The 22,332-nt window shown below is 39.6% G+C and overlaps 1 long non-coding RNA gene across 1 annotated transcript in view; it reads right to left on the bottom strand.

The window, feature by feature from the left end:
- Positions 1-2,988: 2,988 nt before the first annotated feature.
- LOC140068942 (uncharacterized) overlaps positions 2,989-22,332 on the bottom strand; it is a 48,953-nt gene continuing 29,609 nt past the window's right edge. The window contains exon 4 of the long non-coding RNA XR_011848643.1: positions 2,989-3,401. This is a non-coding gene — a long non-coding RNA (uncharacterized lncRNA). The remainder of the gene's footprint in view (positions 3,402-22,332) is intronic.

Genomic DNA, 22,332 nt, shown 5'->3' on the forward strand with positions numbered 1-22,332 from the left:
TATGTTGAGTGACATTTTGTGCATCTTAACTATAGAGGCATCATACTGTCAGAGAGGGTGAAACGAAATGAATCGCAATCATACAGAGTAATTCATGGCACCACAAAAAGCCGCACTCTTATTCACCACACATGAGTTCCATAACATAGTTCAGCAAATCAATTAACTCCCATTTAATTTCAACCTTTTCTGAGCATCTTTGGAATTGCTGTAGCTCCATTACCAGGAAAAACCAGGGACGTTGCATTTTAATGCACAGCAATAAAGACAACACAACAAGGATCACAAGTATGTTACTATTGGTAGTAGTATATTAATAACTGTGTATTATGATGATAATAATTAGATGTAGTACCATACTCTATATTATCTATACTGTCTACATTATACAATATAATGATCACATGCTATTAAGATTTTTTGACCTGAAAAAATCTGTTATTTTCTGTTGTGGCCTAAATATATAAATTAGCATATAATGATGAAGACAAAAAGAGAATCCAAAATATGACGTTGTTCTATCTTGTCTATAGATACTCTACTACTCTTGGGAAATCATTACTACAGGAACCAATGGTTTTTTCCCTTTTACTTGGATATGGGCCATTTTGCTCAATTTCTATGTATTCATAGATTATCTGCATGTGATCTATCAGACTATGTTAGAGATGTAATGTATTAATAATTATTATATTGATCAAAATAACAACAAAGGGATCCACTTTATATAAGACAAAATAATGTATACTGTATAATCAGGTTCTACTACAAAGTTAAGAAATAGAGTGTCATATATTAAGCCATAGTTTGAGCAGGGGCGTAGGTAATAATAATCTTTTTTTTTTTTTTGCTTCAACATATTTGCTTTATTTTTACAAATCAAGAATAAATTAGATTTTTTGTGGCAGTAAAATAATCATCAGTTCAAACACTAGGAGTGAGGGGTAACAGACAGATTTGATCCTTGATGCCATGGGAAGTGCACCCAAAGTCCCCTGCATCATAAGAAGACCCCAGAATCTAATATGGCTAGCAGTGGGTGAGGACCTGCGGTATATATGTTGCAATGGGGCACAGGGAATTTCTGTTAAAGCTCTGGTCCTACATAGGTGAAAATCTCAGATATCCATAAAAAAAATACAAACAATTGTTTAAATATCAAGAGATACAATAACAAAATAATAGGCAACAATAAATAAATAGTGAATATTACTTTAAATGAATTATACATCAGTAAGCAGAAAAGAAATCAATTATCAGATATGAGGAGATGACAAGTTTCTTCTATTGAGTCCAAGTGCTCAGTTCTTTATAGGATCAGCACAGAGAGCTCTCAGTCAGCATCATGTCCCCGCTACCTGCAATCCTCTATCCATTCACAACAAGACAGGTTATGTTTTTTATCAAATGCAAACACTGGGCAGCCCTGTCATTACAATGCAATGTCAAAAGCTTTCATACGGCCACTTACTAACATGACACAGTGTGAAAAAAAATCTCAGCTCAATTTAAGTCTCATGCAAAGAGCTTACAATTGTAATTAAATCATTAAATTCTTGTCTACGCTTCACAGAGCGTAGAGAAATTAACTTCCCACCAACCTCATTTTCTATTTGAACATGAAATAATGATTTTCTGCCAGTCTAATTACAAAGCCAACATCTGATCAAGGCAGCATCCAGTAGGGATTATCAAATGCTCGCGTATTAGACCTCATTACCAGCTTGAGTGCAAAATTATTACATCTTGTAATTGGATGGTGAGATTTATATACAGATCTGCCTGGTTTCTGTAAGATTGTAATTACAAGCTTGGTTGGTTAGCTACTTATCAGAACTTTGCAGGAAAACAAAACAATATGGCTCAGTGAAATGAGCATTTCATTAACCTCTCACCTTACCATGGGGGGAACTGGTGTAACATTCATGTATGCATTAAGCAAAATGGGTTCATCCATTTCTCTGCCTGTTTGTGATGGCTGAGCATAAGAGTCTGTTTCATTTATTTAACCTGGGTAATCTGTACTGAAAAACTATATAAATGAGCTGTCTATTCTTGCAGGATAGGCTCAATGTATCTTTTACTTACAGCTAACTAGCTGTGAAACCATCATTCCTTGCCTGCAAGCGACTGCGTTCTGGGCTGAAATGGAAGGCAGGCATTGATTTTTACAAAACATTTGAAAAAAAATAAATAGAGGTAAAAAGGGGTAAAAAAAGAAGATTTTTTTTTCTTTCCTGTGATGCAGACATTTAATCAGTGGTTTGATGGGAAGGAGAGAAGAAAAAAAGTGAGAAAAAAAAAAACAAAATTGTTCAATTACCAAGCAAACATGATTTTTCTTCGTCTTTTTTTAACAAGTGATTTCACAGAGCAAATCAATGTTGGCAGGTTAGGCTGACTGCCACTAATCTTGGCATTAGGAATCTCCAATCAGAACTGCGCAGGTAATGAAGTTGTTATTTGGGCTTCATAGTTTAGATTAGATTCTCAGTAAGGATCAATGCTGCACTAAAATAGGATTGATAAAACCTTGATAGGAATCTGAATCCCTGAAGCCACTGAGTTTACCGTGGCTTTTATTCTGTAAATAGAAGAGAGAGGGCCATGGCAAAACCCATTACTGACTGGTCTTCTAAAGCTATCGCTGCTAGAGAGACAAGTGCATTGCTTCTGCGGCGTCACGCGTTTCTGGGACCTGCAGCCGCCAAGGGGTTAACCTTGAAAATAATACACAAAGGAGCTAATCGCTTATTTGATTTATGCTGCATTGATAGCGTAGAAATAAAACAATATATACTAATAAACAAAGCAGCTCGCTGCTGGCTTGATGAATGCACATTGTGCATTGTAGTATGTAGGTTAAACAAATTGCTATACGCGTTTTGAAAACATTACTCAATCTTTTATGGAACAGTTTAAATTTCCTGTTTGGCGACTTCATACAAAACAGACAGAGGTGGCTGTGTATCAACACAATGCTGGTTTATTATCATGTCATAAATGGAGCGCATTGTATAAAACCAATCTCCATCGCTTTTACGGTTGGGAACAGAGCTGGAGGGGTAAAAGGTGTTCACAATGTGTATGATGCCCAAGTTCACACTGAAATAATGTTAGACAATCGTAGCTTTGAAATGCTGTTAGAACTGTCAAATGCTACAGAAAATTACAGAAATCTTCTAGAAAGTTCTATTATTGAAAGGCATGGGATGTTAGAAATCATTATTTTATAGACTTATTGCAACCTTTTGCCTTATGGTTGTTGTTTCCTTATTGTCTTAATATACTTGTCAGTATAGGTGGCTTTCATCTCACACATTCCTGTTCCAATAATGTGACTTTATTCACAGAACCTCCTCTCGTCCAGGAGAGCCATAATGTGATTTTTATGTGGATTCCTATGGATAATAAGCATAGTTAGTACATGAGGAATAACATTATCTCTGACCATTATAGGTGGTATATTTTGTATTTTCATAGCAGTTTGTCCCTCTGTAAGCTTTGTCCCTAATTATCAGTTGCCACATGGCTGCTATGATATCTCCCATACACTGCACACAGAAAGAGGGGACAACCAACACAAAAAACACTATAGAAATGTACTAACATTTATTACCATGAATAAAGCACTTGGGGTGAGGTGGAAACTTAGGGGGAGATTTGTCAGAAGTGTCTGAGGTATAATTGTTTCCAAAGGGTTCCAATCAGGGTTCAGCTTTCATTTTATAAACGGCTGTGGGAAAATGAAAGCCGAGCTCTGATTGGTTGCCATAAGCAACTAGAACAGCTTTGCTCTCAGACACTTCTGATAAATCTCTCCCTAAATATTTATTTGCAGTAGTCTCTGCCTTTTTCTGTACCTTTATCTCTTCAATATCACTCAGCTACCCACTCATTCCCTTTCAATAGACTAGGTAACATGATTGCTTTGCGGCTGTAGGTGTAGTAGAGAAAGATTTAAAATTTATCAAGCATGATAAACCAGGTACAGTTACTCATAGACCCAGGCACTGTGACCGTGGTAATCTTCTTACAGTTGTTATCCATGGCCTCCTTCATTCTAAAAATAACTTTTAAAATTGTTCTAATCAACCTGAAGGGCTTCTGGGGATGATACCAGAACCCCTCCATGCTCTAGGTCAGTGATGGCGAACCTTTTAGGCATGGAGTGCCAAATCTACAAGCAAAAGCCAGATATTTTCACAAAGTGCCAAATGCCAATTTAAAGATATACACAGGTTTCAAACGTATTGGCGACCTGATTACACCAATACAAGAGAAAAAAGGAGAAATTTGATTTGTTATTGTAGTTTTCCTCTAAAGTCCTCTTAATAGGATGAATCATGGGTCCCAAGAAGAGGCTACAATGATAATCAAGCTCTGTCCACACCTCCTTGATTCAGGTCTTGAGTCCTGAATGTTGACCTTTGTGCTGGGCCATGGCCTGGGTGCCCAAAGAGAGGGCTCTGAGTGCCACCTCTGGCACCCGTGCCATAGGTTCGCCACCACTGCTCTAGGTGTTACACTTTGCAGTAGCAATTCCCAACTCCCACTATGTGAGATTACAGCAGGTAGATTGGGGAAGGAAATGCCAAGGGAGCAGGGGGAGGGGAGATGTACTCCTGCACAGTGTAACAGTCTGTGAAGCTACAGCATGAGGTGACTCTGATAGCACCCCCAAGGAAGGAGACCATGCATAACAAATATAAGAAGATTACAACAGCCTCAGGGCCTGGATGGATGAGTAAGTGTCCCAGGACTATCATGCTTGATTTTGTTGGTAGATTTACACTAATACTGCAGTGTCAGTTTAAAAGAAGTTGGAGGAGGAAAAGAGCCTAGTAAGTAAAGGAAGTTATCAGCTGATTTATGCTTTTTTGCCTTATTAGACAAGATTTCCCCCAAACTTCACAATAATACATACCTATGTGCATTGCTATAAAGTAACATTTGATAGCATAAGATGTGCATAAGAAAACATTGTATGAGACAGTCACAGGAGCAGATCATAATGGAAGATTTTGACCGCTCACTAAGCCTGCAAAGGTTCAATACACAAAGTTATAATGAAAATTCTAACTAAACTCATGTTGATTTATATTGTGAACGAAAACGCACACATAAAAGTATCATTAACTTTACTGCCACGGCTAGGTCTGGCAATAGTAATATTTTCCCAGCCGCTATATGTAAACGCCATTTTTTTTTATTTGCAAGGCAAGTATTTTGAGACATAACTCAGCGGCAATCATCCGGGAGCACTGCTGCTGTTTAACACATCCCACAGCTGGGTTAGCAGGAATCAATATCGGATCAATACAGTAGGCAAATCAATCACCTGGGGTTTTCTTTTCAAAATATTTAATTAAATGTGCCGGCAAATAAGTTGAGGATTTATTGTTTGATTCTAAGAGCATTACTGATTTTTCTTTGCTAAATTTCCACAAGGGAACCCCAGTGCGTCCTTTCTCTGTGGATTATAAGAGGCTGGGGAGTGAAGCAGACAGTTTTTCAATATATAATAATGTGTATATATACATGGTTATAGACACGTACGGTGCTTTAAATAATCCACTGTGCCGATGACTCATTTCACAGCCCGGAGAAAGGCAGCCCTGACGTTAAGAGATGTTTTTAGTAAATTATTCCATCTTACACAAAATCTATTCAGCTCCTTATGGCTGACAAGGGGGAACAATTTCTATCGATTTTACGTTAGAAGGTTCTCTGCCTATTTCTCCTTCAGCTTGGCGTGGCACACTGGCAAGAATTAACCCTTCCCAAAGTAGACAGGCATGCGATTAATGGTAGACCTCCTGTAGCGGGGAGGCTGTTAGCAATGCACACACACATTATGTCACCCTATTAAACCCAGAATGAATAATACCATTTATAATAATTACAGTTAAATATTAATAATCTACTTTAATTTGGTTTGTAGTGATAAATATAATGTTGTAATTAGACCAGGGAGAAGAGTGTTATATTGTTAATAATACTAATAATTTGCTTCAATAAAATGAAGAGCAATTCTTTTTTTTTGCAGTTGAAATATGCCTTCATCTCCTTAATGCATGCTTTATTCTCTCTCTGGCCATTAATCACTTAGTGAGACAGAAAGTGCAGAGTGGGTATGGCTAATGATTCCGGGGGTCCACCCCAGCTAATAGCTCTCATCATTATTTATTTCCTGTATAGCAATAATTCAATGTGATCTCAGTCTTCTATTATGATTGGCACAGTATAGAAGCAATGAAGATTACAATGACAGAATTAGAATGTCAGATTTCACCACTTTGTTCCTAAAAGAAATATATATTCTTACAGATTGCAAAACAATGAAGTCATCTATTAAATGCATGCATACATTTTGAGAGAGTTTCATTTTTTTCCATGGCTAGGGCTCTTTCACATTGTTGTTTTTCACGTCAGTGGTTCAGTGAATTCGACGGATGCCTCGCATAGCCATTGATTTCTATGGGTGTTTTCACATTGGCTTTTCACATTGTATTTCCACTGATCCGTTACCCATAGAAAAAATTATGAAACATATTTATTTTCACTAATGCAGATCATGGAAAGCAATAGAAGTCTATGGATCCGTAAAAAAAACAGATGCAACAACAGGTTTTTTTTCACTGATGAGGTTGAAAAATCAGGTGAAATGTTTTCAAAGCAATGATAAACTTTCAACCTTTTTTTTTTGTGGACACAGAGACAAAACAGATGCATCAGTGAGACAAAACGGAATAAAAAAAGGAGACACTATGGTGACAAAACGGAACAGATGCACAACTGAAGCTGAACACCAACGCCAATGTGAAAAGGCCCTTAAACATAATGGGGGTCATTTACTAAGGACCCGATTCGCGTTTTCCCAACGTGTTACCCGAATATTTCCGATTTGCGCTGATTGTACCTGAATTGCCCCGGCATTGTGGCGCACGGGATCGGATTGTGGCGCATCGGCGCCGGCATGCGCGCGACGGAAATCGGGGGGCGTGGCCGAACGAAAACCCGACGTATTCGGAAAAACCGCCGCATTTAAAAACCGAAAAAGTGTCGCTTGGGGAGCGCTTACCTTCACCTGGTCCAAGGTGGGGCATTCCACCTGGTGGACGGCGGAGGAACTACCTTCTTAAATCCCGGCCGGACTCGAATCCAGAGCAGAGAACGCGCCGCTGGATCGCAAATGGGCCGGGTAAGTAAATTTGCCCCAATGTGTGTCATTTATCATAGTCTCATTCGCCTTTTTTGGTTGTATTTTACTGACTTTGTGAGCACATTAGGGTATTTGTGCAATTTTTTGTGCCTTTTTCCAGCAGTTTGCCATGGAGTAGTAAGCCTGGTTTGCGCCGATTTTGTATTTGTATTTCTCCTGCTTCCAGATGTTTGCATCTTATTTAAAATTGATCTTATTTGACATTTCACAATAACATGCCAGTCCAAACCAGGCTTAGGACAAGCAGTGGTATGATTGCACCTTTTTTAAAATTTGCGCCTAAAAAGGCGCAAAAAATGGACTCACGAAAGGCACAAAAAAAGAGCTCAGAGAAGAGGTAATAAGATAAATGATAACTTACCAATAAGAGCATGTAACTAGCTTAACCCCTTAACGACCTGGCCCTTTTTTGTTTTTTCATTTCCATTTTTCACCCCCCCCCCTCCCCACCTTCAAAAATATATAAAGTTTTCTTATTTTTACATGTAAAGAGCTCTGTGATGACTTGTTTTCTGTGTAACAAATTGCACTTCATAGTGATGGTATTTAATTTTCCTTGCCGTGTACTGGAAAGCAGGAAAAAGATTCCAAATGCAGTTCGCTCCAAATGCATTCGCTCCGTTTTCTTGTGGGCTTGGATTTTACGGCTTTCACTGTTCGCCCCAAATGACATGTCTACTTTATTCTTTGGGCTGGTACGATCACGGGGATACCAAATTTGTTTTATAATGTTTTCATACATTTCCAAAAATTAACACCTCCTGTACAAAAACATTTTTTTTATTTTGCCATCTTCTGGCGCTAATAACGTTTTTTACTTCGGTGTACGGAGCTGTAGGTGGGAACATTCGAATTTGGGCACTGTTTTCCATTACTGGGTTAAACACAGTGAAAAAACGTTACTATATTATGATAGATCGGCCATTTTCGGACGTAGCGATACCTTATGTGTTTATGATTTTTACTGTTTATTTATATCAGTTCTAGGGAAAGGGGGGTGATTTAAATTTTTTGGTTTATTAATTATAATTTTAACTTTTTTTTTATTTTCACTTTCCCTGTTTTTCAGACCCCCTAGGGTACTTTAACCCTAGGTTGTCTGATCGATCCTATCATATACTGTCATACTACAGTATGGCAGTATATGGGGATTTTCCTCCTCATTCATTAAAATGTGCAAATCACACATTGCAATGATTGGGTTAAAACGAGACAATGGGTTAAAACGGAAGACTGTCATGGTGACCGATCGCAGCTCCCCGATAACGTCACGATCGTCAGGATAACTAGCTAGCAACGAGATAACTGCTAGCACCAATCTCGAGTGTTACCGGTAAGGCCTCTTCCACACTAGCGTTGCGTTTCACGTCAGGGTGCAATGCGTGAAAAACTGACGTTTTTGGCTGCATTTTTGTTCCATTTTTACTTGGAGTAATTAGCGTTTTTGCGTTTTTCACGCGCGTGTTGTTAGCGTTTTTTCGCGTTTTCGGCGCATTTTTCACGCGCGATTCAATGGGGGACTCGAGCATTTTTCAAAGGGACCATGGTTTGGGATTAAAATGTGTTATTTAATTGAAAAATAATGTCTTCTGATAAATTGCAAACATCTGCGATCTATTCTTCACTGTTCCGCGCGTATATTATCTCCCGACAATTTAGCAGATGTGAAGAACAGTGAAGAATAGAATAAAATCATTGTACACAGTGAACACAGTGAACACAGGATCATTTATGAGAAAAACACAGTGCAGAACACAGTGCAGAATAGATTACAGATGTTCGGCACATCTGCTTACTTGTCGGGAGATACGCGCGGAACGGCGCGAACAAAATAGCATGTGAAGAACAATATATATGTGTGTGAAGAACACATTGCAGATGTTTAAATACATCTGCAATGTGTTCTTCACACATATATATTGTTCTTCACATGCTATTTTGGGCGCACTGTTCCGTGCGCATCTCCCGACAAGTAAGCAGATGTGCCGAACATCTGTAATCTATTCTGCACTGTGTTCTGCACTGTGTTTTTATCTTAAATGATCCTGTGGTCACTGTGTTCACTGTGTTCAATGTTTTTATTCTATTCTTCACTGTTCTTCATTGTGTTTTTTTAATTAAATGCTCGATCGCGAGCAGGGGAAATAATGTTATTCTGGTCACCTAGCAACCCTTACGTTTAAAACGCATTGCACTCGCATTGCACTTGCAATGATTGCGAGTGCAATGCGTTCTTGATGCATCTCCATAGACTTGAATGGGGCGTGAAAAACGCGCGTGACCCGCAAAAATAGAGCATGCTGCGATTTTGACGCGCGTGTAAACGAACGCAAGCACGCGCGTTAAAAACAACGCTAATGGAGAAAGACCCATTGAATACAATGTGACAGAGTGCAATGCGAGTTCTGCGCGTCAAATGCACGCGCAGAACTCGCGCGTGAAAAACGCCAGTGTAGAAGGGGCTTAAGTCTTTGCAGCAATATGCAGCAAAGACTTACCGGCTATGGAGAGGACTCAGCCAGCCGCACCCGACACGCGCTGTACTATTACGGCACACTTCAAGAATGGGTTAAATTGCATTAGACAGTTTGAAGATGTCCCAAATCATCCCTTATACACTTATCTTGGCTCACTTGTACAGGGTACATCAGCCCCTATGCGATAAGTCAAAACCCCTTTTCAAAGGACAAAGTAAATACATATGGTGGTATGCATACACATTTAGTGTCGTGAATCGCCCTAATTTATAAAGGAATGGTTTAAATGTTTTCCAGACTTATATGGTTCAGGTTGTCCAGTTTTGACTAACTTTACACTATTAAACTTTACACTACTTAGTAGTTGGCTAAATTTCCATACTACTTTTACACAATATTAGTTGTACAAAAGAATCATCCTAAGCCACATCCCCTTTCCAACAGAGCAACTTCACGATTTTTATGCAAATGAAGATAGTATTTAGCATGATAATTACTTTCTTTAGATGTTTAGGAAATCCTACAGCAACCATCAGTGCTGCTGAGTATCTCAGTTTATGTACATAGATTTGCAGATGCACATTTAATAAATTGTTTGCGTCAGTTTTCTGTCTGACTTTGCTCTGAAAAGAACGTGCAATCTGCTTGCGCGTGTATTTATAAAATGCCTGCGCCAGTTTTGTGTGGTGGCTGCACTATAGCCGACACACCACAAAATGCCACTACTAAAGGGGTCGTTCCAGTGCCGATTCAGACTGTGTACCAGATTGAATACAGCGACTCAACAGCAATGTGTCGCCAGCTCATTGTTAAAGGCACACCAAAAAAGTCAGTGCCAACTTCCCAAGCACTGCAGGTGTGCCAGATTAATGTGACCATGCGCCACTTTTGATGAATTTGGTGCACTCTGCACACTCCCCAGGCAAACTGCACATAGCATAGTTTGCACTACTTCTGATAAATTTGTCCCACAGTCTATTGAAAAATACGTTCACATGATGGATTTAAAAAACACAGCATTTTTCAATAAGATCTATGTGAATATGTGTAAAATCTGCATCCTATACACGTAAATACAATTTCTGCAGTCCGGTATATATGTCTAGGTAAACTACATAAAGATTTATGACATTTCTTTCTCCAACAATACTAAAAACGCAATGTAACCTAAGTATGTGATTAAGGCTGAAGCTTTTGGAATGCATCAAAAACACATTAAAAAACGTGACGCAACGCATTGTGTGAAAGCGCCCTCATCTTGTGTTAACACATGCATTTTCAAGTGCATCACAACAGCTGAGAAGACAAGTTTGCCTATTTACATTGTTGTCAACATTGCATTTACAAAACACATGTGTTAACATGAAAATAACGCATGTGTTGACGTTAACAAAGCCCATTCATTAACTTTCCATTAACACATGTGTAGGTTAGCACATGTAAACACAATGTTGACAACAATGTAGTTAGGAAAATCTCCTCTCCTAAACTGTTGTGAAAAAATGCATGCGTTAACGTAAAACAATGCAATGTGTGAACACAGCCTTAGGCAAAATACACATTTCATGCCCAAAATCTGCTTTAGTGGCACCAATATATACATACATACACACATATACACACACATGTATATAGATACACACATATAAACACACACACATATATCTATATACATGTATAAATGTATGTATATAAATATACACGCATGCATATGCCTATATTTATATACATATATACATATATATATATATATATATGTGTGTGTTTATATGTGTGTATCCATATACACGTGTGTGGAGCTCGGCTCAGACCATCTTGTCACTGACTGTGGGCGCGGAAGGGGGCGGAGTTTGGGGTGTTTTATCTGACAATGTTATTCTTGTTCCTCTTATATCGCTCATAGGATTCTGCCATAAATGTTCTGGAGAAGACCCCACATCTGCTGTCCTGAGGTAAAGGTTGTGAGCAGGATGAGGAACATGCAGATTGGCAATCAATGTCATGGTTCCAGTAATAATGGCTAAGATATGAGATGAGCCATTGGACAATACTGATACACTAGGCCAAAGGAGAGCATTATGGGGCCTAGAAGCCTGCTATGCTCTGCAGAAATCCTCTCTGTGTGCTGTACCGTGCTACAAAGCATTACTCACAATAGCTCATGTGATTGATTTTTTAATATGAAGATAGCCTCATTTTTCAGAGGCATATTAATGCTGATGATGTGTGATGATGCCTGAGCGCTTTCCATCCCATGTCTGTTAAACTGCTGAAGGATATGTATTTAGCCATAGGTCATTCCTCAGTGTCAGATACAACTCTATTATTCCTGCTACGTACTCCCCTGTTTGATATCGCAGAGCTATGAATCCTCATTGCCTTCTCCTAAAAAATAGCTAAGGAGGGAGAATGGAAATATAAGCTATGGAAATCTCAATGTTGGCTGATCTTAATGATCTCAGCACATAGTATTTAGACCAACCTACAAACCCTTGTCTAATATTATAAAAGAATATACAGAGACATTTATCATGGGTGTGAATGTGAGAGTGACAGAGATAGATCCAGGGAAGTTTCCATTTCCATTTTACTTTCCCAGCTGCTTGGTCTATGTTATCTAGCCATATTGCTGCATAGAAGTAGTGGAGAAATGGGGGTTCATTGTCTCTAAATGGTCTAAACCCCAACTACCATATTTAGCTTATTAAAATGGTTTTCTTGCTGAAGGCACTGTATTGGACTGGAGATGTTCTAGCAACTCAGAGGGAGGCTATTTTGAAGAAAACTCCAAAAGTAATAACTAATTGCTTCCTCAAGTAAGTATCAAGAAAATAAATTGGATTTTTGGGGAGTTTGTGGAGACAAGTCATCCCCACCCCCCAAAAAAAACATTTAAGTGATAGAAACATCAATTCACTGTTTGGGTAAGGTAATGTATATAATAGGGTTTAGGGATTGGTTTGAATTCACTCCTATTTATAGGAGCTATGAAGAATTCAGAGTTATAAAGGTTGGATTGATAAAAGCCAGCTCTTTCAAATCCTGGATTTGATATTAGTGATGAAGATATTTTTGTTATATATAAAGTTGCGGTTGATATTTAGACAAGTAATGCACACATTGGGGAACACCAAACAGGAAAGTGTATGGTAATGAGGAAAAAGAGGAATTTATCAAGTATCTATGACACTTAAGGTGGATAAGGAAGAGAAGAGGATGATTTCACTATTATTGCTTTGCGCAAGATAAAGTATATTAAATCTCTGGATTTCAGAGGCCTGTCCAACGATGGTTACTTGGAAGAGAAGTGTAAATTAGGTGTTTTGGATGGAGAGGATATGGTATAGACTTCACGGTCAGGAAGATCTGTTTTTGAGCAAGTGGTTAATACGGTTATGACACTCATGTAGTGAAAAGCGATTGGGCTAGGGTAGTATCTAATGGTTTCTGAATATGGTCAACAGATTGCTTTTTTCTTTTGTGGTGCATTCCTTCTATTGGGTTGGTGTCAGAGTGAGAAAAGGGAAAAAAATAGATGCGTATTATGATGTCAAAGTATTTTGATGGTGGTATACTATGTATGTCTGAATGTTTACATGTTTTATAATTGTAAAAGGTTAAAGATGAATAAAGTATATTCTACCAAGGATTGTCATGACCCAAAATGACTGATCCATCAAAATATAAAACATTTGATTCCTGGCGGTAAACCCAATAACAAAAATAGTGCACAAATGCCCAAATCTGTCATTTTTTTGTCACAAGTCCTCCTACACTTCAGACCACATAAAAATAAAAAAAGCTTTGGTTTTTCAAAAGTGGTGGGTGAAATATGGAAACGCAATAACAAAAAAGAGCTGTGTTCCTTAAAGGGGTATTCCCAATTTACTGTTATCAACAAAGATACAGCATTTCACAGATACAATTCCAACCTGTCTCTATCAGTCCTGGTGTATACAATTTTGGTTGCTCCTCGACCATTTGACCATAAATTTTATGACTTCGGGTCGGCAGGACAAATTCTTCACATGAAAATCTTCTCTTGTCTCAAATTGTAGTGTCTCGGCTTTCCAAGACCACAAACACAGACTCTCATACCTCCTGGCGCACAGCAGCATGTGCAGAGTAAATCTAAAACCTACAGGGAAGAAAAGGTCTTTATATCATGGGAAGAAGGCACAGCAGAGCTGACTGTGTGTGCGATATTGCTGAGTTAGCAGTGTTGGAGAGTGTCATTTTGTGTTATACCCAGCTCATGGATCTCATCATCTCTCATCTCTGATCTCTCTGATCTCTCTTTTTCTATCTGTCAGATATTAGTGAATGTTCAGAACCTAAATGAAAGTGTAGATCAACCTAGACCCTGATAATGTAACTAGATTGTCAGCACACAGGGATCATAAGACTAAAAGTAGAGCCTAAAAATAAAACTACCGTGCATACTTATGTGTAAGCCGACTTTACAAAAAATATGCTGAAAAATTTCACCTTGGCTTATACACGAGTCAATTAAAAAAATAAACTTACATGCTCACCTTCCGGCGTCCTCAGTGCTCGTCGCGGGCATCCCAGATACGCGGCCATGCGATCTGCTGGCCAGCACATACTATGATGCGGCCGCTGCTGACGTCATAGTATGCACTGGCCGGCAGATCGCATGGACGGATATCTGCTGGCTCTTACAGCGGAAAGTAGACAGAAGAGGACCCGCGACGAGCAACAGACATGCCGGAAGGTGAGTATGTAAGTTGATTTTTTTATGCGGGCTGGCTGTAAAGTAAAGGGGGTTGGCTGTATACTACTGGGGGCTGGCTGGCTATAGAGTAAATGGGGCTGGTTAGCTGGCTGTATACTTAAGGGGGCTGGCTGTATACTTAAGGGGGCTGAATGGTTGTATACTTAAGGGGGCTGGCAGGCTATATAGTACTGGGGGCTGGCTGGCTGTATACTTAAGGGGGTTGGTTGGCTATATAGTACTGGGGCTGGCTGTAAAGTAAAGGGGGCTGGCTAGCTGGCTGTATACTTAAGGGGGCTGGATGGTTGTGTACTTAAGGGGGCTGGCAGGCTATATAGTACTGGGGGCTGGCTGTATACTTAAGGGGGCTGGTTGGCTACATAGTACTGGGGGCTGGGTGGCTATATACTACTGAGGGCTAGCTGGCTATATACTACAGGGGCTGGCAGGCTATATACTACACTGACTGGCAGGCTATATACTACAGGGGCTGGCTATATACTACAGGTGGCTGGTAGGCTATATACTACAGGGGGCTGGCAGGCTATTTACTACAGGGGCTGGCTATATAATGGGAGGCTGTGACCAATGCATTTCCCACTCTCGGCTTATACTCAATAGGTTCTCACAGTTTTTGGTGGTAAAATTAGAGGCCTCGGCTTATACTCGGGTCGGCTTATAGTTGAGTATATACAGTATTTTAGGAACAGTCACATTCTTTAAGAGACCCCTTTAGTTTACAAACAGTAGTATGATAAAGCAATCTGTAATATGGGACTGAATGATAGGTGAATTGATGATAGAAGATAAATATGAAAGATGATATAGATTTATAGATGCAGAAATATAAAGTAGATTATATATAGATTATCTATAATATAATCTATTTTATATTTATAATAGATAGATCGATATAAGAGATAGAAGATTGATTGATAGATAGATGGATAGATAGCTAGATAGGGGATAGCTATAATGGAAGATAGAAGATATAATAGAAGATATATAGATAGAAAAATAGATAGACAAAAAGATAGATGGAAAAATGGTTATATATAAATAATAAATAAACAAATTATAGGAGATAGATAACAAGACAGATAAATGATATATAGATAGGACATACCTGGGAATTCAACCAAGGGGTATTAATGGAGCACTACAGCTGTCACGGGTGCCCCGCGAACCACATAACGGATAGCAGGCACACCCATGCCCTTCTCCGTGGCAGCGCTGCCCTGGTCCACAGCCCGCTCTTACCTCTCCGCTATCCTGTTCTTCTCCTGGCTAGGCCATGCGCGTGTCCCCGCTCTCTGGGGCACGCCCGCACTTGAAGATTTAATGTGCCAGCGCACCGCTTATTGCCGATGGCACTTCCAGGTTTCCCTGCCAGATCTTTGCGCTCATTGCCATTGAGAAAGCTTCCCTGCATTCCTTGCTGTGTGTTTCCTACATTGTTCCTGTTCCCTGCTCTGTTGGGACTTCAGACCTGACCTCTGCATCTCTGCCGCCTGCCCTGACTGTGTTCCTGTTCCTGACCGGAGCCTGTACTTATACCCCTGCTGCCACCGCAGGCTAGTCACACCTGTGGAACGACCCTACCACAGCAAGACCATCCCACTTTGCGGCAGGCTCTGGTGAAAAACAGGTGCCACTTAGGCTCCGATCCCAGGTGTCGGCTAGTACCATCTCCCGCTGTGGTCCAGGGGGTCCACTGACCCCAAACCCTGACAACAGCTTCTGCCCGCAAAAGTACACATGCAGGGGGGCCCTATAGGAGAGGGGGTCCTGGTCCCCGACCAAAATCTGGAATTTTAAGCTGACCATCCCTGTGTGACAGGAGCTAAAACAGCAGTAAAACTGAGTAAAATTGTGAAGTAAGGGGGTCAAAATTATGTTTATTGTGTAAACATCACTAGGGAGTTAAAATTTGCCATTTCTTACAGGATTTATAGTTACAGGTTTAAATGTGCGGTCCAAATTACACATTCTCTTTATTTTTTGGGCCAGTACAATCAGGGAGATACCAAAATGATGTTGTTTTTGGTATTTTTTTTACCAGACTTTTTTTACCAGACTTTTTTTACCAGACTTTACCAGACTTTTTTACCAGACTTACCCCCAATTCGGGGGTGGGTTTTAAAGTAAGGTACTTACTTTAAAACCCACCCCCGAATTGGTCAACAAAAAAAGGGGAAAAATATATTTGACACCAATTCCCCCCAAAATTCCCTGCTACATCCGTTCACTCACATATACATAACTCTACTACATCCACTCACTCACACACAGTTCTGATAAATGTATTCACTTGCATACACAGTGCTTGCTACATGCCCTCACTTACTTGGTTCTGTTACATCCATTCCCACACACACAGAATTCCTACATCAATTCACTCACATACACCACACTTCTACATACTCAGTCCCAATAGCGGTATGTAGAAAATTTCTGGCTCCACCATGACCTATTACCAAAAAAATGAAAGGGTTTATGGACCTTACAGTGAAGCAAGAAGCACTGGATCAGAAACATGCTTCCTGTATCACTCATGCTACAGGTAATACTGCAGGGTGAGGGAAGAAAAGTGCAGAGGTTCTCTTAGAGATTGTGTGAAGCGCTTTGTCAGCACTTCATCCATTCTCCAGGACAGCAGTCTAGAGGGTCTGGCAGGGCTGGATTCTCCTGACTTCAGACTATAAAATGCATGCACTTTATAAAGACTTTTTCCTGCTGAAAAGTGTACCTTATAGTGCGAAAAATAGGGTAATACCTTTAATCTTTAGATAACAATAAGTTTACGCTGTATCATCATTTTCTAAAATCATACTTTTCCAAAACGTGGAGACCTTACAACCTTTTTATTTGTGGCAAAATTGCAAAACAGTGACAATTCAGATTTTATTTTCAGTTACAGGCTTTAAAGAATGGGATAATCATTTTCTAGTTTGATAGACTGGGCATTTTAGGATGCAGAGATATCTGACATGTTTATGCTTATTTTATTTAATTATTTTTATTTCAGTTATTTTTTTCAGTTCACTTTTAGGGCTTTTATTTTAACTTTTGTTATTTATTTATTTATTTTATTTTATTATTCAAATACCATACTGCCACATTGCAGTATTTTGCCTCTGGCAGTGGCTATAACAGAAGTGAATTTATTTTTTTTTAATTGATAAATGAATGTAATCTCTTTAATTTTCTTGAAATATTTTTCCCTAAAAACTTAACAATACAATTTTTAGGGCACATTTAACAATTTCTTTTTATGATACTGAACTTGGAGAATTTGCTCAACCATGACTTAGTTATTATCATTTATTTTATTGGTTCTGGGATCTGATTACCATAGGTTCAGATTGTGACCCTGTGACAAATTTTGGCCAGCACAACTTCCAGACACAAGGAGGCTTCCCAGTAGAGTCACACTGAGCGGTCCAATAAGCTCACTCCTCTCTTTTTGTGTCTGCAGTTGTTATGTAGATATGTATTTCCATCAATGGCTAGATTTATATTGACTTGATTTAAACACAATTCCTTGAGCAGAGTCGGGAATTGCCACTACTCTTACTGTAGCGCTTGGGGCGGGTGATGTTTACACAATAAAGATAATTTTTAACCCCTTACTTTACAATTTTACTGAGTTTTATTGCTGTTTGAGCTCCTATATCTCAGTGATGGTCAGTGTAAAATTCCAGAGTGTGGACTGAGACTTTCTAAGCAGGCATTTCATGATCCCTCTATGCTATGAGATGCTGTGTGCTGACAATGTGCTTAGATTATCAGGGTACAGGATTTATCTACACTTTTATTGACACTGAATGCACTGAATATTCTACTAGTATCTGACACATATTTTGTTATCCTGAAAAAGTGGTTAATAAAAGTGTCCCCTAAAATGGTGCTATTGCAAATTCAACACAATATACAAAAAAGAAGCCTTTTGGGGTAATTTATGTTTAGTCTGCACATTTGCCCCTGTCACTGTTTTGTCAGGATATGTCAGGACTTGTTTGATTTATCTTAGAGGGTGATAAATCAAGCAGCTGAATCAATGGCTTTTTGCAACTTTATTATGAATAAGGTTGCACAAAATTCACAAATTCTCCTACAACCCCTAAATTTTTGGATATGCCTGCTTGGGGCTGGAATTAATTTGCACCATAATTGCAACTTTTCAAGTCGTTTGCGCCAAAATTGCAACTTTCCATATATTCATATATATATCTGGATTCTCAAGATCTGTTACAATCTGGCACAAAATGGAAAGACACTGGTGATGTGAACTTTGGTAGGTGAGTGAAAAAGTCCCCAATTTTGCCAAAAATATGCAAATGCGCCAAAAAAAAGTTGCAAATATAAGAGAAAAAATACAATTTTTAACATAAATGAACCCCCTCTATTTAGCTTTTATAAGAGAAAGTTGGTTGGTCATTATAGAATAAAGACTCAGGGGCCTAATGGAGCTGGAGGGGGCCATCTATGGGGAGGGAAAAAGAATCAATTCAATGTGTGTCTTTCAGATTCAAGATTCACAATTATTTATGAGAGCAGCACAGGCAGAGACATTTCAATGCGCTCTGCCTGCACACTCTTTATGACAATGGTGGCATGTACCACAGCACGTGTGTCCTTCACTGGAAGGATCCCAGAGAGGAGAGTACTGCTTCCGAGGACAGGGAGGTTCCTGAAATCTGTATCACTTGCTAAGGGGGAAGGAGAGGTTGCTGAATTCTAATTGATATGGGCAGGGGGGGTATGTACTCTGCATTACCTAATAATGGTAAGGGAGGGGAGCTGCTAAACTCTGCATTACTCATCTTGGGTAGAAAATGCTACACAATACTTTGCTGGCACATTGAGAGAGACAGATAGCAGTTGTGTGACTCAGTTCTGATACATCATTGACCACTCCCTCCAGAAGATGTGGGCTGACAGAGATGCAGGCCATATAAAGAGAAATTAGCTTTGCTCCTCAACCCTCCCTTAGAAGCAGGGTCAGTGTTAGTGAGGAGGCATGATAGCTTGACTGTATACTTGAGCTCCCCGGCTTCATGACTGGAACAGAGGACATCAATAAAAGTCTTTTTTAGATGTTGCCTCTAATCCTATGAATAGGGGCATCAGTGGAACATGTACAAAGACATCTAAAAAGGTACTCGGTGTGGTTTGTGGGTGGATATCACTGGACAGGTTCTCTCTGAGCCCCTCGAGTGTGACCAGGCACCTGCAGAGATAACATGAGCTGTAGTGGCTGAGACACCAAACAAGCCTGAAAACGCCTATGGCTCGCTTTGCTGCTTCATTTGGCCCAGCCTGTACCACCCTCTCCCAAGTCACAAGGCCAGATGTTTCTTCACAAAAGGAGGATGTGAAGCCACCACCACTATAACCAGTTGCAGCAGCAGATAGGCCCATCGCACACAATCTGGTCCTGAATAATGTTAATCCCGTAACATGAAATTTTTACAATCCGCATTACAAGAATGTAGTGAGAGGAAGGGTATCTGGTTTTTTTCTACTTAAATCCTCTATGTAAATAACTTGGCGTGAAGTCCCAGAATGCTTTTAACCGCAGTGAAAGAGATGGTTTTTGTTTTTCCCATTGCTTGTTTTACCGCAGAGAGAATAATTATGTCTGAACACCTAGAGTGCCTTTAATCGCTGTGACATCTTTTTAATTATTGATCTTATTTTCTCTTTATTTTTATTTTTTGTTTTTATTTTAAGTACATTCCCTATTTCATTGTGGGCAGGGCAACTGCCATGTTATTCCCACCATTATTCTCTCTAGCCCTTACAAACCCCATTTTACAGTCATGCTAAAATACCGTTCCCCATTGACTTTCACGGGGCTCATCCCAAATTCAGGTCCTGAACCATAGGGGGACCGTAGAGGGACATATGTACAGCTTGTGGTTGTTCATACGTTTCCTATAGACCATAAAAGGTCGCACAGAGCCATATTTTTCCCCGCCTTATGGGCCGTGCGCCATAGATCGCTATGGAGAGGGGAGGGGTCAGTAGTGAATTGTTTTAGTCATCATTATGTTCAGTGTTACTGAAACAGAAAAAACAATTACAGTACTGGAGTGTCAGATCTTTCACTAGACACCAATGGTACCTTATATTTCCCACTGAATATATGGGGTGTGTATGTTTTCCATATATTTTTATAGCCATTATTATCAGCAGATAATCCTTTAGTGCTAGGCAATATCTGGTATCATTGACAATAAAATAGAAATGCTGAGTAATATCTCAGGTGTCACAACCAGTGTCGTGATACCACAATGCAATGGTTGCAATCAGACTAAATAAATTCCTAGTGAATTTTCCTTTTCATTTGGCTTGGTCTTAGCTCAATGAAGCAGGCTTGCATTTTAATTTGGGCCTGCAGTTACTTATTTCATTATTGATCAAGCAAAATGCTGAATCAATGTTCATCTTGTACCACTTGGACCATTTCCGTGTAAAATAGTTATAGCAATGTCCGAAGTTACTCATTCACATCCTAAAGTGTATTCAACCTAAAATCAATGCCTATGTGCTAGTTACATCACCCATGTGTTTCATCATTGTGTGAAATGTAATAGTAATACATGTATGACATAACTGCACTGAGATGTATATCAATGTTTGCCAGCCCTCAGGACTCTGTAGCTATTTACACCCCCTAAAGCACTTGTGACCCACCTCCTTTTTTCCACAGCGCTCCACCTCCCCAATCTCTTGACAGCACAAAGTATGCCTTATCTGCCGCAAGATTATGTCAGACAGAGGTAGGGGGAGAGTACAGAGGGAGAAGGGTGGTGGGTCACAAATGCTTTGGGGGTTGTGGGTTTCTTGTTGTGCCCACTGTAGCACTTGAGCTTCATTTAAATAAAATATAGGTTGATTTTTACGTAAACCAGCTAACTGTATTCACCCTGCTGGGAGCAACTCAGCGACACTGAGGGTAAATACAGCTATAAACCATTGTTATACTTCCTTAAATTAGCCCACCAAACTAAAATTACTGTCTTGTAGAGCCAGCCATGCCTTTGTTATTCCCACCCAGACTTAGCAGTTTTACCTATCCACACAAGAAGAAACAGTGCTGGGCGAGTCGACTTTGTCAATGCAGGAGCTGATCGCAATCAGGATGGAGCAACGGGCAGATCTGAAGTGCAGCGCGGGGGGATACTGATAATGCCCCATAGCCAGTGCCTTAAGGGGCTCTGTTCATGTCCCCTCAAAGAACTTAATTACTTACCATAATTTTAATTGCGTTTTTTCAAGACTATAACATCAGGGACCATAATAATAAAAGCATGGCTTGCTTTGTGCAGAGGAGACCTACAAGATGGTATTTTTAGAAAAGAGTAGAATTTTTTTACTTAAATAAAACCACTACACTTTTACCATCATTTTACAACTTTTTATGGCAATAAAAACTTTCTTGAAAAAAAATTGTCAATAATATACAATGCATAGAAAATTTTGGTTTTATGGATATGCATTTCAGCCTACATCCATACCAGGGGTAGGCCTGAATCCCCTAAATCACAAGTAGAAACTAAATATGACACATCACAAGAAAGGCTGAAGAAATCGGTGGTTCCAGTGGTGCGTTAGATTTAGGCTGCATTCACATGTCTGTTGGGGGACGTATATACGGGCGCAAGCTTGCAGCCGTATATACGTCCCCTATAGGCTGGCAATGGGTGGACCGTACCGCTCCGTACACAGGGAAAAGACAAGACATGTCCTATCTTACCCCGTGTTACGGCGCCATGTGCCATGCATCGCTATGGAGAGGGGAGGGGTCACCCTCATCATGGCGGGCATACGTTCGTGTGAATGCAGCCTTACAGATCCATAAAAATATGATTTCAGTTTGTGGCAAC

The sequence above is a fragment of the Engystomops pustulosus genome, chromosome 7 (genome assembly GCF_040894005.1).
Source record: "Engystomops pustulosus chromosome 7, aEngPut4.maternal, whole genome shotgun sequence".
In the NCBI taxonomy this organism is placed as follows: domain Eukaryota; kingdom Metazoa; phylum Chordata; class Amphibia; order Anura; family Leptodactylidae; genus Engystomops; species Engystomops pustulosus.